The sequence below is a fragment of the Phalacrocorax aristotelis genome, chromosome 3 (genome assembly GCF_949628215.1).
Source record: "Phalacrocorax aristotelis chromosome 3, bGulAri2.1, whole genome shotgun sequence".
Taxonomy (NCBI): Eukaryota; Metazoa; Chordata; class Aves; order Suliformes; family Phalacrocoracidae; genus Phalacrocorax; species Phalacrocorax aristotelis.
Window position 1 is genome coordinate 65,593,011 of NC_134278.1, and position 14,335 is coordinate 65,607,345.

General features: G+C 38.5%; 1 long non-coding RNA gene across 1 annotated transcript; it reads left to right on the forward strand.

The window, feature by feature from the left end:
• The first annotated feature begins 877 nt into the window (after window positions 1-877).
• LOC142054775 (uncharacterized) lies at window positions 878-12,372 on the forward strand. Its single transcript, XR_012659666.1, has 3 exons — window positions 878-969; window positions 6,788-6,865; window positions 10,504-12,372. It is a non-coding gene; the product is annotated as an uncharacterized LOC142054775 (long non-coding RNA).
• The last annotated feature ends 1,963 nt before the right edge of the window (window positions 12,373-14,335 follow it).

A 14,335-nucleotide genomic window follows, 5' to 3' on the forward strand; every position in this document is an offset into this window, starting at 1 on the left:
CCTTTTAAGGCAGAATAGCCTGAAGGAAATGCACCCATTCTGCTTCAAAGATCTGTCAGTGGGAAGGAAGAATAATATGCATGCATAAGTAATTAATAATGATCTGAAGCTTTGATAATTTGTAAGGCCCAGAAAATTACATTTTTACAGGATGTAATATATTGTTGGGTTAAAAACATATGGCTTAATTCCATATCCTGTAACAAATTTTTTGTTGCGATAAATAGGAACTGAACTTGAATAAGGACAGAAGTATCAAAAGCACTGGTTTGAGTGCTGCGTGTGTCCTTTTATTACACCAGTGAATACAGTTGTGGGTATCACTGCAATCCTTAATAGGATAATATGGATGAGAAAGATCTTCAATACAGAGTATAATGAGGTGCTCAAATAGCCTGACTTTTCAGTTAATTTAAAGAATTCATTCCTCTGAAAAGCTCCATTTTTACATACCTAATAGTACAACATGAAATTCAGAGGCCAAATCTCATTGACTAGATTTTGTTTGAATATGTTTTAAAACAGCTGCTTTGACTTCATTAGATGTCTTTAATGTAGCCATTTGTAAAGTCCTTTTCTTGTATAATAGATTAACTTGCAGAGAGGAACCGGCTGATATAGCAATGACTTTTGACAGTCCTATTTTTAGAAGCAGAGGGAGGTACAGTCAAATAAAACATGCTGCAATTAATAAGCTAGATACCAAGCGTGGATCGTTATGGGGAAACTCCCTTTGTATTTTAACACTCTTCTGGGGCTTCCTACCCCTCTTATAACCACAGAGAATCCTACAGACAATTTTTGCCTGGTGAGGAAATACCTGTGCACTTATCCATTCATCTGTAAAAAGTGTATATATTTCTTTTTTTCAGGGATGAAAGATGTGAACCTGACTATCAACTTCCACTGGTTATTTATCTCTCCTCTCATGTGTTGTTTCAGCTGGGCATAAGGACACTGAACTAACAGGTAACCACCCTATTATCTGCCATGGCTCCAGCAACACCACGCTGGTATGTTGCACAACAGTGACAGACCACGGTTTGAAAGCCTGGTGAATATGTTGTTATGATGTGTTTTGGAGTGGCTTAACTACTCAGGACCCAAATAGTCAGTTGTACAGAAACATGGGAAAATCCAGGAGACTTGATAGAAAATTGCAAAGGTTTTAGTAAAAGGGAAGTTGCAATTCTGGGATCAAAGGAAATGGACTAAGCGCTAGCTTTTGCTGCACTATTAGCACAGGACCCTTGTGCAGGGAAGATATCTTCCTGATACCAGACTTGTTGGTTAGTTTAAACCTCTGCCTGAGACATGACTGGCAGAGTTCACGTTGCCTTAATTGAAAGGCATTTAGAAATTTGAGTAGCAAGCTGATGGAGTTCACAATAGCAAGCATCTATGTATTTTTGTATGGCTAAACTGCCTTTGTGTGCAAATCAGGTACTGATTGATTTAGTATTGCCAGAATATGGCTATTGTCATAGAACAACTTTTCACAGAACATCTCTGCCCTTTGAAGTTGTCAGGAAAGAAAACATTCAAACCTAAGCTTCCTTGGTGGGAAGCTTGGATTGGCAAGGCAAGGTTAGTTAACCTAATTTAGGAATACATCCCCTTTGGTACATTGATAGGTGTCTGATGAGAAAGGCTGAAGATCAAATCTATAAATGCAACTTCCTTGCAGGTCAGCTACACTCAAGTGCCTCTGCTCTTCCAGTGTCTTGTGCCTTTTCCCACAGTTGCTTAGGTAAACTGGCTGTGCATTCCCACTGAGCAGTGGAGAAGAATGTGCAAAGCTGCTCAGATTAATACAGGCTAATGGAGCAGGGGATGTGCTCCCAGAAGTCCTTCTAATGCATTGCATGATGGCATTACCTTTGTCAATGTGGGTGCTTGAATGCTATTTTGTGGTATGGCTCCTTTAGCTTTAATTTGGGTAACTGAAACTTTTTCTAAGTATATGAGGCATTCATGATATTTCCAGTTACCACATATTTTTGGCCACATTCAGACAGTACCTTTCAAGGTCATTAAGAAACAACAGAGAGCTAGGCAGGCATCCCCAAGGAACACAGCTTGTTACTTCTGTCTTCCACAATCCATTGTCAGCACATTGACTTTTTGTTTATGCCTGTTGGAACAGTTTGTTATCTAATTCTGTATACTTACATCCTACAAACAAGTTATCTATTCTAATGCTCTGTCTAGACAAAGACTTAAAGGTGTGAAGTTAACACATGCAACCAACTTTAACCCATGCTAACCTGGTAGAGCCTGGGCTCCCCATGAGGCTTTAAGATATTCTATTTAGTGTGTGTTAAAGGTAATGTGTCTTGTCTAAACCTTAAGAAAAATATAGTTTGACAGAAGCTTTAGGAAGACAGCAGTGTACATCGCTAGTCTCTTCGTGTAGCAGTTTGATTCCATCCCCCCTTCAAGTTGGCATCATATATTTTTGTAAAACAATGTGTCTTTGTTTTATTTGTTTTATTTATAAACCTGCCTATCATTTTGCCTTTGAGGAAGATTCCACAGTTTTATCTTGGGCGGACTGAGGCTCTGTTTGCAATGAGTTTTGAACTGATGTATTTGCAGTCGCATTTAATCTGCAGTGTGGACTTCTAGTTCTGCACTGAGCTAGACAGTTAACCCTCAGAGTAAACTGTACTCATAATACTTGTTTTTTCACCAAGGTAGTATGTCTACATCAGGTAGTGTTGCCACAGTTGTCCTATATAACACAAATTGTGCTGAATTATGTGGTTGAACTCAAGTATCCTATGAAATATATGTTGAATTCAGTTTTTCCCAGAGCAGCTGTCACAATAGGTATCCAGAAAAGCAGTTTTTCTGAATATAGGAATTACTTGTAGTTTGTCTCATTCCTCGTTTATTAGAACAGTTGATTCATGTGCAGAGTACTTCATTCTGAATCAAATAAAACATGTGCATAGCTTTTCTCTCTAGGAGTATCCTGGATTTCCATATTTAAAATCTGACAGCTGAAACATGAGGGATTTTTATCAGTGTGTAACCACTGAATGACTATAACAATGCAGAAAAAAAAAAAACCAGAGAGAAAGAAAAAAAGAGACTAATGTCTGTTGATAACAGCCAAAGATTTATCTCCCCGTGTTGCCTTGATTTTTCTCATTTTCACAGTTTCACTGGTGATTTTACAGGTAAGAGGAAAATAGGAGTCATTCTTTAATACTCTGATACACATCTTATGATAGCATGTGTTTCTTATTTGTGTTAACTTATTTTCTTGATCATTAATATTGTCAGGTGTCAACCATTTAGGACCAATAGTATTCCAAGCTCTTATCTGTTTAGATTCACTTATGTCTTCGTTGCTTGAGTCTGATGGTGGCAGATGCTATACCACCATTTTAATCTCTATGCTTAAACCATATTTTCGGACGTATTAATTATCCATTTATTTTAATGCTGGCCTTTGTAAAAACCTAATACAGATCCCCAGGTATTTTTATGATGTCCTGTGTCAAGGTCTCTGCTAGTTCAGTTTTCAGTATTCTTACACCAAATTATTTTGCACTGCCATGCCCTTTACACATTTTGTCTCAGTGATTCTTCTTATACATGCCCTACATAACTCACTGAGCCCAGTCTCCATTTCATCCTTTCACCTCTTCTTCACTACCCTTCACTTTTTATAGTGAATTTTTCTTTTTTTTAATAACATATTTTTAAAGTCTGTGGTAAGCTGGCTTATGTTCCTTCTTGCATTCTTAAAAACCAGGATAAAGCTGCTCTGAGTGATACGTAGAACCAAATTCAGTATCTCCCCTCATATCTTTATTCCCTTACCATTAAAATACTGTAGTTCCAGTTAGGCATTCTGAGTGTGTAGAGTAAGATCTTTGCTTTTACTTCACATCTGAGAGGAGTTCTTTCTGGCCTGTCCAGCAGCCAGAGAGCCACCTCATCATGAGCAGCGCTGGTGCTACCAGCAGGTTCTCAAAATTCAGCATCCACAGCAGTTCTGTGTGATCAGTTAAGCAGCCCCAGGACACCTGCAAACCTGCAAGATAGTTCTTTTCTCACAACTCATTGAAATGGAAACACAGTCTTTTAATAATCTGTACTCTGATAAATAGTATTCTTCATTAGCGTTGGGTTTATTCATGAATTTAATTCCATTAGGCAGTAGGACGATGAACACTCATTCTGCCTCATAAACATATCTTGCACTAGCCTAGTGTCACAGTCTGGCGTGAGTTACATGATCATTGTTCACACATAGGTTCTTGGGGGAGGAGGTTGCATTTCAAATACAGATGACAGAAATTTAACACCATTTTTACTTTATGAGAGAAGCGTGCAAGTGTCCCATCACAGACTGGATGCTATACTTTGTCTATTATCAAAGAGATACTATTTCATCCATAATGCACACAAGCTCCTTCAAATGATAAAGCAGAACTTGTTAAAGGATAGTCTTCTTTTGCCAAGGTGGTCATGAGACTCCTGCCTCAATATTGTTTGTCATTCCCCTGCCAACATATCAGCAATGAGGAAAGGAAAATGCCTCAGATCTTCACATTATAAGATGGAGAAGTTCAGGTGGTAATTACTTGAATATTCAGGAACTGGGCACCCTCTTTTGTGGCAGAGGCTTTCTCTTAGGTGGGAGGTGTGTAAGCCCACGTACCGTTTCTGTAGGTCTTGTCCCTTGCCCATAGGACCCCAGTATTCTTACGGAACAGTGGGAGTACAGAATAATCTGTGGAATAGGGCTTTATTTTCCCTTATGCTGCTCCCCTGAGCAATGTAACAGCAAGGAATCACTTTCTTTTAGAAATAACAGGCCCATACAAAAAAATTTCCCTTTCTGCACAAAATGTGGTGGTGTGATAAGCCCAAAGTTTTAGGTGCTGATAGTGTCTAATTACTCTTGCTTTCTGTAAAGTTCTAAGAACAGCTTTACATTCTTTCATTATCTTGAAACAGGTGGGAACACTGTTCATTAAAATTTTAGCACTCTTCTCATTTATTCAGAATAGATTAATATAGTGGTGCACTATGAGAGGTAGTTGCATATGAAACCAGCAATCCTGTTACCCCTGAGCCAGACATGTGGCTCTTTCTTAAAAAGATGCCGTAAATGCACACGGTTCTCTATCAATCATGGTAAGGCACAGGACTTTTCAGAAGTTTCTATTAGTTTCAGGTGCATCACTTCTGTGGTGCTTATCTTCATTCAACTTAAGAGGAGCCTGATTTTCAAAGAGCAGGTGTCCATCATTTTGTAAAAATCCAGTTATATTGAAGTGTCACTCAACTTGAGGTATCCAGATGTACTAAGCCATTTTTTGAAGTCTTGTTCAAACCAATGTCTTCTGCAAGACTTTGTAGTCTAATTCAGCCAAATACAATGTATAGAATAAAAACAAGATGAGGCTTGAGAAGAGAGGAAGACATCAAAGGGAACAGAATGAAAACACAGAATTTGTCATATCAGAGCAGACCATTGATCTGAGGAGGACTGTGTTCTGCTTCCAGCTGTGGCCAGTACCCTGTGATGTAAAAGAAGGGCCAAAAAATGTGATTCATAATCTGCCATACAAAAATCCCCCCCAAGGTTCTTGCTTGTGTTGTTCACTGTAAATAGATTGGTTAAGTAAGAATGAGGTGGAACAAGAAGCCATGCATGCCAGTTGATAGTTGATGAAGGAAGCGTATCTGTGTCTAACATACAGGCAAAATGCTACAAGACTAGTTCATCCTTAGGAAAATATTATCCCTGTAATGCTGCCAAATTCAGTGGTACATGGATTATGTCTGCCTTGAACAGAAACTGCTAGGTTCGCAAGGTGAATTTCTTTGGAATGATTTAGCTTAATTTTTTCTGGTTGCTCAGAAAACTTTAATGATATTTCATTCATTTCTCCTTTGTGCAGGAACTGTTGCTTAAGGTGGAAAACACAGCTCACCAGCTAAGGCATTAATCCTCAAAATGCAGATGTAGAGTTAGGCACTGGAGGTCAACCTGTGTCATATCCTTCTTACTTTTGCATCAGTTCAAACTTGAGTCTTCCTAATTATCATGTTACAAGAATGTCTGAGCAGAATCATAGGATGGGCTAGGTTATAGGGGATCTTTGGAGGTCATCTGGTCAACCCCCCCTGCTCAAAGCAGTGCTAACATTCGGTCAAATTGCTCAGGGCCTTGTTCAGGAAAACTTTGAATATTACCGAGGATGGAAGTTTCATGACCTCTCTGTGAGCCTGTTCCTTTGCTTGACCACCCTTCTTATGATCTTTTTTCTCTTCGTATGTAATTAGGATCTCCCATGCTGTAAGTTTTGAGGATTGTCTCTGTCCCTGTGCTGTGCACTGCTGAGAAGAAGCAGTCTCTGTCTTCTCTCTGGCTCTTCCCCTTTTACAAAGTTGAAAATAGAAACTAGACTCTCCTTTAGCCTTTTCACTGGGTTGAACAAATCCGATTCCTCAACTTCTCATCATAGTCATGTGCTCCACCAACTGGACTTTTCAGTTTGTGTCTGTTTTGTCCTGGGGAGCCCCAAACTGCACACAATACTCCAGATGGGGTCCATCAAGTGCTAAATTGATAGGAATAATTGCTTATTTATTAAATGGGTCATGACTGGTTTCCCCTTCATCCCTCTACTTTAATACAAAACAAAAAACAGTAAGAAAACAAGATTCTGGGACTACATGACTGGAGAAAAGAGATGCTGTCATGCTGTACCTAATTTTTCCTTCTGATTCTTTCAGTTTTGCTTTTCTTTCTGCATAGTGACACAACTTCAAAAGAAGGGGCAGATGGTGCTGCTACTGATCCCAGCTATCAAAGAAACACCCTCTTGGGATGGAGGTGAGGAATAGGAGCTTCGGCCAGTCCCAGCTTGGTCGTGTCAGTTGTTTGGGAGGACACACTATCCATTCAGAGATGATTGAGTATCAAGCTGAATATTCCTACAGTTGTCTTTTTGCATGCAAAAATGTTATTGTTCTGGATTTTGAGGCTTTTCTGTATTTGCCCATATTGCAGACACTCTGCTGCCCCTGTAACAAGTAGAATGTGTGTGCAATACCTTAGGCTGGACTTTTGTACCTTTGGAAATGCTGCATGTATTAATTTGTTTGGGAAATGCAATGCTTAGGTGATTTAGACATAGGAATTGCCGTTCCAGTTTCTAGGTTTCATTGCAGCTTAGACTGGGGGAAAGCTCTGTGCTGGAGAAGCAAGGCATTTTCAAGGCAAAATGACAGCTGAGTCTGGCTGCTGTCAGGTGGGTTGTCTAGGCACATAAAGCCCCATTTAATTCTCAGAGTCCTCTTTGGGGGGAGCCTAACCTTAAGAGTAAAATTTTAGAAGTATTGTCAATTTTTAAAAGTATTTAGGAAACTAAGTGAACAGATAAGAACATAATGAGAGTTAAGGAGTTCTTAGTCCTGCCATGCCTCAGTTTCCTGTTTGTGACATGGGCGTATTCTCTTGTGAGGGTGTTGCGGAGATGAAATTGCATATTCAAGTCTGCAGAGTTCTCAGACACTCTGTTGTGTGCAGGCCATACAGTTATTTCACCAGGTGCTATGATAGAGGGGTTTAATGTTCCTCCTATCTTGGTGCAGTCAATCCTCTGCTTTCCTTCTGCCTTTTCCCTCCTGTTTTATTGTGATATACTTCTGTTCTTAGAGAAGCATACGTTGACAAATACTGATGGCTGAGTGAGTGTTGTGGAAGAGGTACATACTCGTGGAATTCTTTTTTCCATGACACTTCTACAAAAAATAACTGCAAAGCCATTCATGAATAAAACCCAGGAACTTGGTATCGCTGTGCAGAGTATAAATCAACAGAGAGGCAGCCTCGTGTTTGACTTTATAATATGGAGCAGAACTGCCTTCACATCGTCAGATGTTGATGCTATGGCTGCCATTCCTAAGTTGTCCCCCTCCTCCAAGCTGCTCCTAATAAATTACAAACACATTTGCTCTCATTAATCATTCTTTGAAATGGCAGAATAGTCTTTGCTGATTGAAAATAATTATTAGCTTCTCAAAAGGATTAAACAGCCTGTTTAGATTTTCATTTATATCACCATTTTGATGGAGTGATGTGGGGGTATGTACACAGCCTTTGTCTTAAAAGTAATAATAATAATTAATGCTGTGTAACAAAGAGTTTCAGAAGGACTTCAGACAAAGAGAGAAAGAAAAGGCAGGCAAGGTGAGCTGTGGAATAAATGTAGGACACAGAACTGAACATAAGCTTATGCTGGGCAGGAAGCCTCCTACTGTAGCAGAGCAATGATAAACACAAAGGAAAATACAGCATTCTCAACATAGCAGTGGAGAGACTTGAAATTTCTGGCTAACATTACAATCTGAGCAGTGTAATTAATCTGGAATTGAAAGAATACCACAGATGTTTAAAATTATTTTTTCTACTGAGTCAGTATCCTGCACATTTACAAATTGTAGGTTGTGGATTAATAGCCCCTGAGGTTCATTACCCAATGGGCCTTGCTCCAAGCTTTGAATTTGCACTCAGCAAAGTGTATTTGGATTGAGACAACTTCCTAAAGTCGGGCCCCAAGATTTTAAAATAAAGTGTGTTTGCTCTTAAAGTGTTCTGTGGAGACTGGGATGGGAGTGCTTGCTGTAGTGCCAGAAGAATTAAAATAAACAAAAAAAAGGAAAAAGAAAAAAGCCAGATAAGAGTCAACACATGTACATTTCAGAATGGGATGCATGTGGAGATGCCCAGATAGTGTAACCCTATTAATGTCTTATACCCAAAGTGTAACACTGCTAATATGATGTTATATTTGCCTGCTGAAGGGCAGGACTTATTAACTAGATCCATGTTCTATACTAATTTGATTGCACTGTCTTGGGACCTGAGCCGATGTATCCATGTAGTGCAATACAGCTCTCTGTGGAGGTACTAGCTAGTTTGGGTTCATTACATGATACAGGCATGCCTTCTAAGATGCTGGATGGTACAAAAAGACTATGGGTCATATTTGGACAGTGTGGATTCCACTGAAGTCCCTGTGCTTGATATTCCTATTGGTTTTCTGCAGGCGGCTCTCTGTCTTGAGCCTCATTTCAGTCCTTTAAGTCATCCCTTAGAGTCTGTCAGATGCCCACTTCTCAAGACATGGCACTCAGATGTAAATGGGGCTGTTAAAATACATCTCTCTGTGACTGGTTTCATTCATCCTCAGTGGCATGCCTGAAGTAGGAGCCCCAACACTGGGAGACCAATAATGGATTTTCTTCACCTGGGAGTACGGGAGATGTGGCATTCCAGTTTCTACTCAGAAATATTTATATATTTTTCTACAAAAAGTAAAAGCTCCAGCAAGAAGGGTGGAGATGTGATGTCCTTGTTTGGAAGTTATGATAGTTGTGTAACAGTTGAATTAAACCTGTGAAGCAGAGAGGACTTCAATAGCTGTTAAGTAGAGGAGCATCCAGAATTGTTCTTTATGTGCTACTGTTTGCTGCTGCGGGCTCCTGAGAGGGAGATGGAAGTACCTCACCTTTGTGAATTTTTTGGGGACCAGGTAATGGTTGGTCACAATTTAGATGGTTGTGCATCTACTCAACAGCACCTTGTTGACTTTGACAGTGGAAAAGGGGGATGTTTTAAGCACTGAATGTTCAAACAGTGCCTTAAATGTTGGACTTGGAAACGTAAAAAGGCACAATGGTAACTTGTGAACCTATCTCCGGCCAGCCCCAGCATTCATTTCCTGGTGGTAATCTTTGAATATCACTTCTTTCAGCTAAAAGAGAAATTGTATACAGAGGCACTGAAGTAGTGTATCTTTTGTTCCCCATCACAGTTTGTACTGAGAATCACAATACAAAAGCTTATCTGGATTTCTTGTTGGATAAATGGCTTTGTGGCACGGGTCAAGGAACCCTTGACTTAATTATTTAACTAGCCTCCGGAGCATTAGTTCTCTGACTGTGCAATGGGAATCTTAATTTCTTTTGCACTTTGCTATGCTTAATTAGTGTGCAAAGGCTTCTGACAGGTCTAATTTCTTAAAATGTATGTAAGCATTTTAAGGACCTATGCACTGAGATCCCCATTTCCACTGAATGCTGTGGTGAAACAGATAACAAGACAGGCCATGTGACAGGGTGCACGGCACGGGGTGCTCTGCAGCCATAAAGTTAAAGACAGTGTCTACTCCAGACAGCTTGCAATCTAAATACCAGTGATTTATTTTAGCGGCTGTTTACATAATTCTTATATCAGTGTGAAAATTGTCTACGAAAATATTTAAAAGTAAATGTAATTTATTCTTCCAAAGTTTGGTATCCGGTTCCTAAAACTGGAGCTCCAGATGGAGGTTTATTTACTAGAAGTGTGTCTGTTATGTTATGTGTGTCAGTATATGCTCTTCCTTCCCTTTTTACGGGGTGTTCTTATTCCTGTGTGCAGGATCCATTCTGAATGTACTCAGTACCAAACATTCTATTTTTCAGTCACCTTGGAAGACATTTCTGAGAACTGTATATACTGAAACAAGGTCATGACTTCCCTGCTTTTCTCACAGACCACCTTAATAAATATTGCATTGATTCTTTACTATATTAGTTGCTACTGTTTTGTCCTTAATTCAGACTTTTTTGTGCACAGCTGTTGTTTAAATGTACAAGGTCAACAGGATAGAGTAGGTCAGACCTGCCTGTATTTTGCATGCATAGATCGTTTGATTTTATGAGGGGAAGGAACTGATCTAACCTTATAACTAATAGTTACAGGTTGGCTTGCATAACTATTTGATGGCAAAGCTTTCCTTGTCAACAATGAAAAGCAATATTGGATTCAAATTAACAAAGTTGTAGAAAACGATAAATCAGAATATACTGATCCTGGGAATTAAGGCAACAAAATGTATGTCTGTCTTCCACATGTTAGCCTAACTCCTACTTTCTCTGGATTCAGATCTCTTTTGTACGTCACTTCATGCAGCCAGATAGGAAACCATTTTCCTCACCTCCCAGCATGTGTGCAGGAAAGACCCCCACTCCAGTGAAAACTGGGATCCCTTTATGGCACAGCTATCTGACATGTAGGTGGGAGGACCCTTGACTGTGTCTCTTCTGACACCATCAGCATCATGTGGAATGGGAAGAGAGGTATAGGAGGTATAGATTTGTTGCTACATAATTCCACTATGGGTCAAGAATTTTCTGAGCTTCGTACAACAAAAATTTTTAATAAGTTGAATTTCTTTGCATGTTAGCTCCCCTTGGTATACTCCTGCATGTTAGCACCCAGTTACATATGTCTGCACACAGGTCTTAAAATTGGATAGTGCATGGTATATAATTTTAACCAATGAGATCTTTGGTTATGAACAATTCTACAGTTACAAAGCAGAAACACAAAGGATGAAGAAAAGAAGGGAATGAAAAACAGTAACTTAGAGGGGTACTTTTTATAAAAACATTGTCATGATTTATTAAAATATGGGATTTTATAGAGCAAAGTATATTTGCACCTGCTCGAGACATTGAGAAATTGGGTATAGGCAAGGTAGAATTGAACATTCATTCTCTTTTTATGCACTTTATTAACTTGGGATATCGTATCTATTTTATAATCAGCTCTGGTTTTATTTTTATCTGTCTATGGCCTGATGCAGTGTCTTCTTACCAGGAAAGAATATTCTTTGAATAGGGAAAATAGAATTTTGTCCTTTTGTTTGTTGATTTTATCTGCTCATTAGAGTTCACTTTTGTCTGAGCTCTTAACAATCTGTCACTATATCTTGAGAGTCTCCCTGGATCGTTCCGTGATAACTGGGAGACTGTATAAAACAACAAATTATTTTAAAAAAAGGTATAGGGTATAAGAGAAGGTTGCTCTATAATTTGTTGTAATTGTTACTTTGACTCACTTGTCTATTCTAAACAAATTTTACAATGTTATTAGAATTAGTGTGTGTCAAAAAATAGTAAAAGAAAAAAATCATACAGGCTCCTATTTCAAAAGAGTTATTAATAGAAGAACCTGATTTTAACTACAGCATTAATAAACAATACCTGGTTCTGCCTTTTTAAATCCAACAAAAGTCAAACAAATTGTGTGGATGAAACTGAAGTTTGTTTAGACTGTTTTATTTTGCTTGGTACTAGGATAGAATGTGAAACTAAATATGTTCATGCAAAGATGACTGAAGTTCCTGCTCCTGTTTAGATTTCATCGTCTGTTAGAAATCTCCTAGGTGATTAAACTAATGCACTGTAAAAGAATGAATCAGTCCTGCAGAGCTCTTCTCTGTACGGAGAATAACTTGCTCGGTTAAGTACTATTGGGGTTTCACTAAATTAAAATCCTAGGAATTTTTGTACATAATATATTTTATCTGTGAAAACTAAGGAAAATTTTATATGTGACTCTCAAACTAAATTCCTATGGTAATTAATAAAGAAGATTTGAATAAATTTCTGGTAGAGTCATCTTTGACCAATTTAATAACTTGATTTTCTTAACAGAGGAAAACCCTTATCTCTCAAGGCTTGTGGTAACATTGGGATACACCATGAAATTGTTAAGAGAATCAGAGAGTCTCTTCTTTGTTGGGAGAAGATGAATTCAGACTGGAAACTTATCTTTTACTGATTCAGGTGGAGCACATTCTTAGTTATTTTTTAATATTTATATTCCAGTTCCTTGGTAGGTTCCAGTAGATCCCTGAAACTGTTATCAGACGCATCAAATCTCCACTGTGTACCAGCACATGAAGATATGACCCTCCCTCAAAACTGAACTCACTGGACCCTGATAAGGCTGCAGAGCCAGTTCATTTTAACTATTCACTTGTTTACAGATAAACATGAATATTGGTTTTTGCATGCCTGACAAAGGTAGGCAAAAAATGTAGTTAGATATATATTATTCTAACATATATATACATACACTTGCCTTTTTTAAGTAGATTTATTAAGAGTTACTTATCCCCACCCCATCTTGGCATATATTTTTGTGACTGGTATGGCAAGGGGGAATGACAAGAACTACAAAAGAGATAAGGAAATGATCTTATCAGTCAGTTCAGAGATGGCATTTCATGAGTGGCATTTTGTGGTTGTTGCATGGAATAGAAGTGCAGATATATAATAAATTTATATTTTTCAGTGTGGTTTTTTTTGAACTCCTGATCTCCAGCTGCAGCTTACTCTTGTCCATTTCACTCAGTGTAGCTGTGGATAAAGACTATATGAAATTCATTGTAATCCAACAAAAGCTTCCTTTTATGATATGACATAGCATTTAGGTGTGCATTCACTGTCTAATTCTAATACAGTGTTTGGTTTTTGATTGTAGTGAACACAAATAATAAGCTTGGCTTTTCTTTGTATGGTACGTGCTTTTCCAGTTTTTAAAGTTTTCTTTTAAAACTCTGTGTAACACCTTACTGTGCTGCACCCAGTAAGTAGCTGTACAATATACACACTTCTGTAGATTGCTAAATCGATGTCAAATCTGACTAGAGTTGACTGAATTGTGGAAAAAAATAATTGTATGCCCTCATTTGAATTCAAGAGGTAATTTTAATTTGATTGTGTCTGCTGCCCTTTCATACTTTCTGTTTCTGAACTTGATTCTTGATGCTGAGAATATTGCAGAAATATTTAAGACTGAAGATTTTATGAAAACAAATGTTTAATATAGTATTAACAGGGTGAGATTCCTTTCGTCCTTTTGTCATAAAGCTTGTGATGGCATTGGGGAATAATGCTTATCTTTATAAAGAGCTGGTTGATGTGGAACTTGAGGGCCTTTCTTGATTAAATTCAGTAGTCTTACACCAGTTGGGGTAGGCTACCATGCTTAGGAAGTAAAGCTGATAGTTTTCCATAGGAATGTTACAAACTGACATGTTACAAATGGCCAAGGTTTTCAGGAAAGGGTTTGTTGTGCAATAGCACTTGGTGGAATGGAAAAGGGGACTGCACAGTCTGGAAGGAGGAGTTGATAGCAGCTCAGTGTACAATGCTCTTAGTTATTTTGGAACAGTACATTTAGTTAGCTTTTGACCTGGTAAAGGTCAGACAGATAAATAAGAGAAATCTGGTGTACTGGTAATTAAGAAGATATCCTGATTCAGGGCAGTAACTTAGGGGAAATGAAGAAGGCAAACAGACAGATGCAAATAGAACAGAGAGCCTTTCCTAGGCTACTCCAATAACCTTTGAGCTCTGCTTCTGCAAAGTACAGTACTTCGCCTGCTGTGTAGGGAAGGCTGATTTAGTTCTCTCTTCTGCTTTGTTTTCATGGTAGAGTCACTGCAGTACTCTCTGTTCA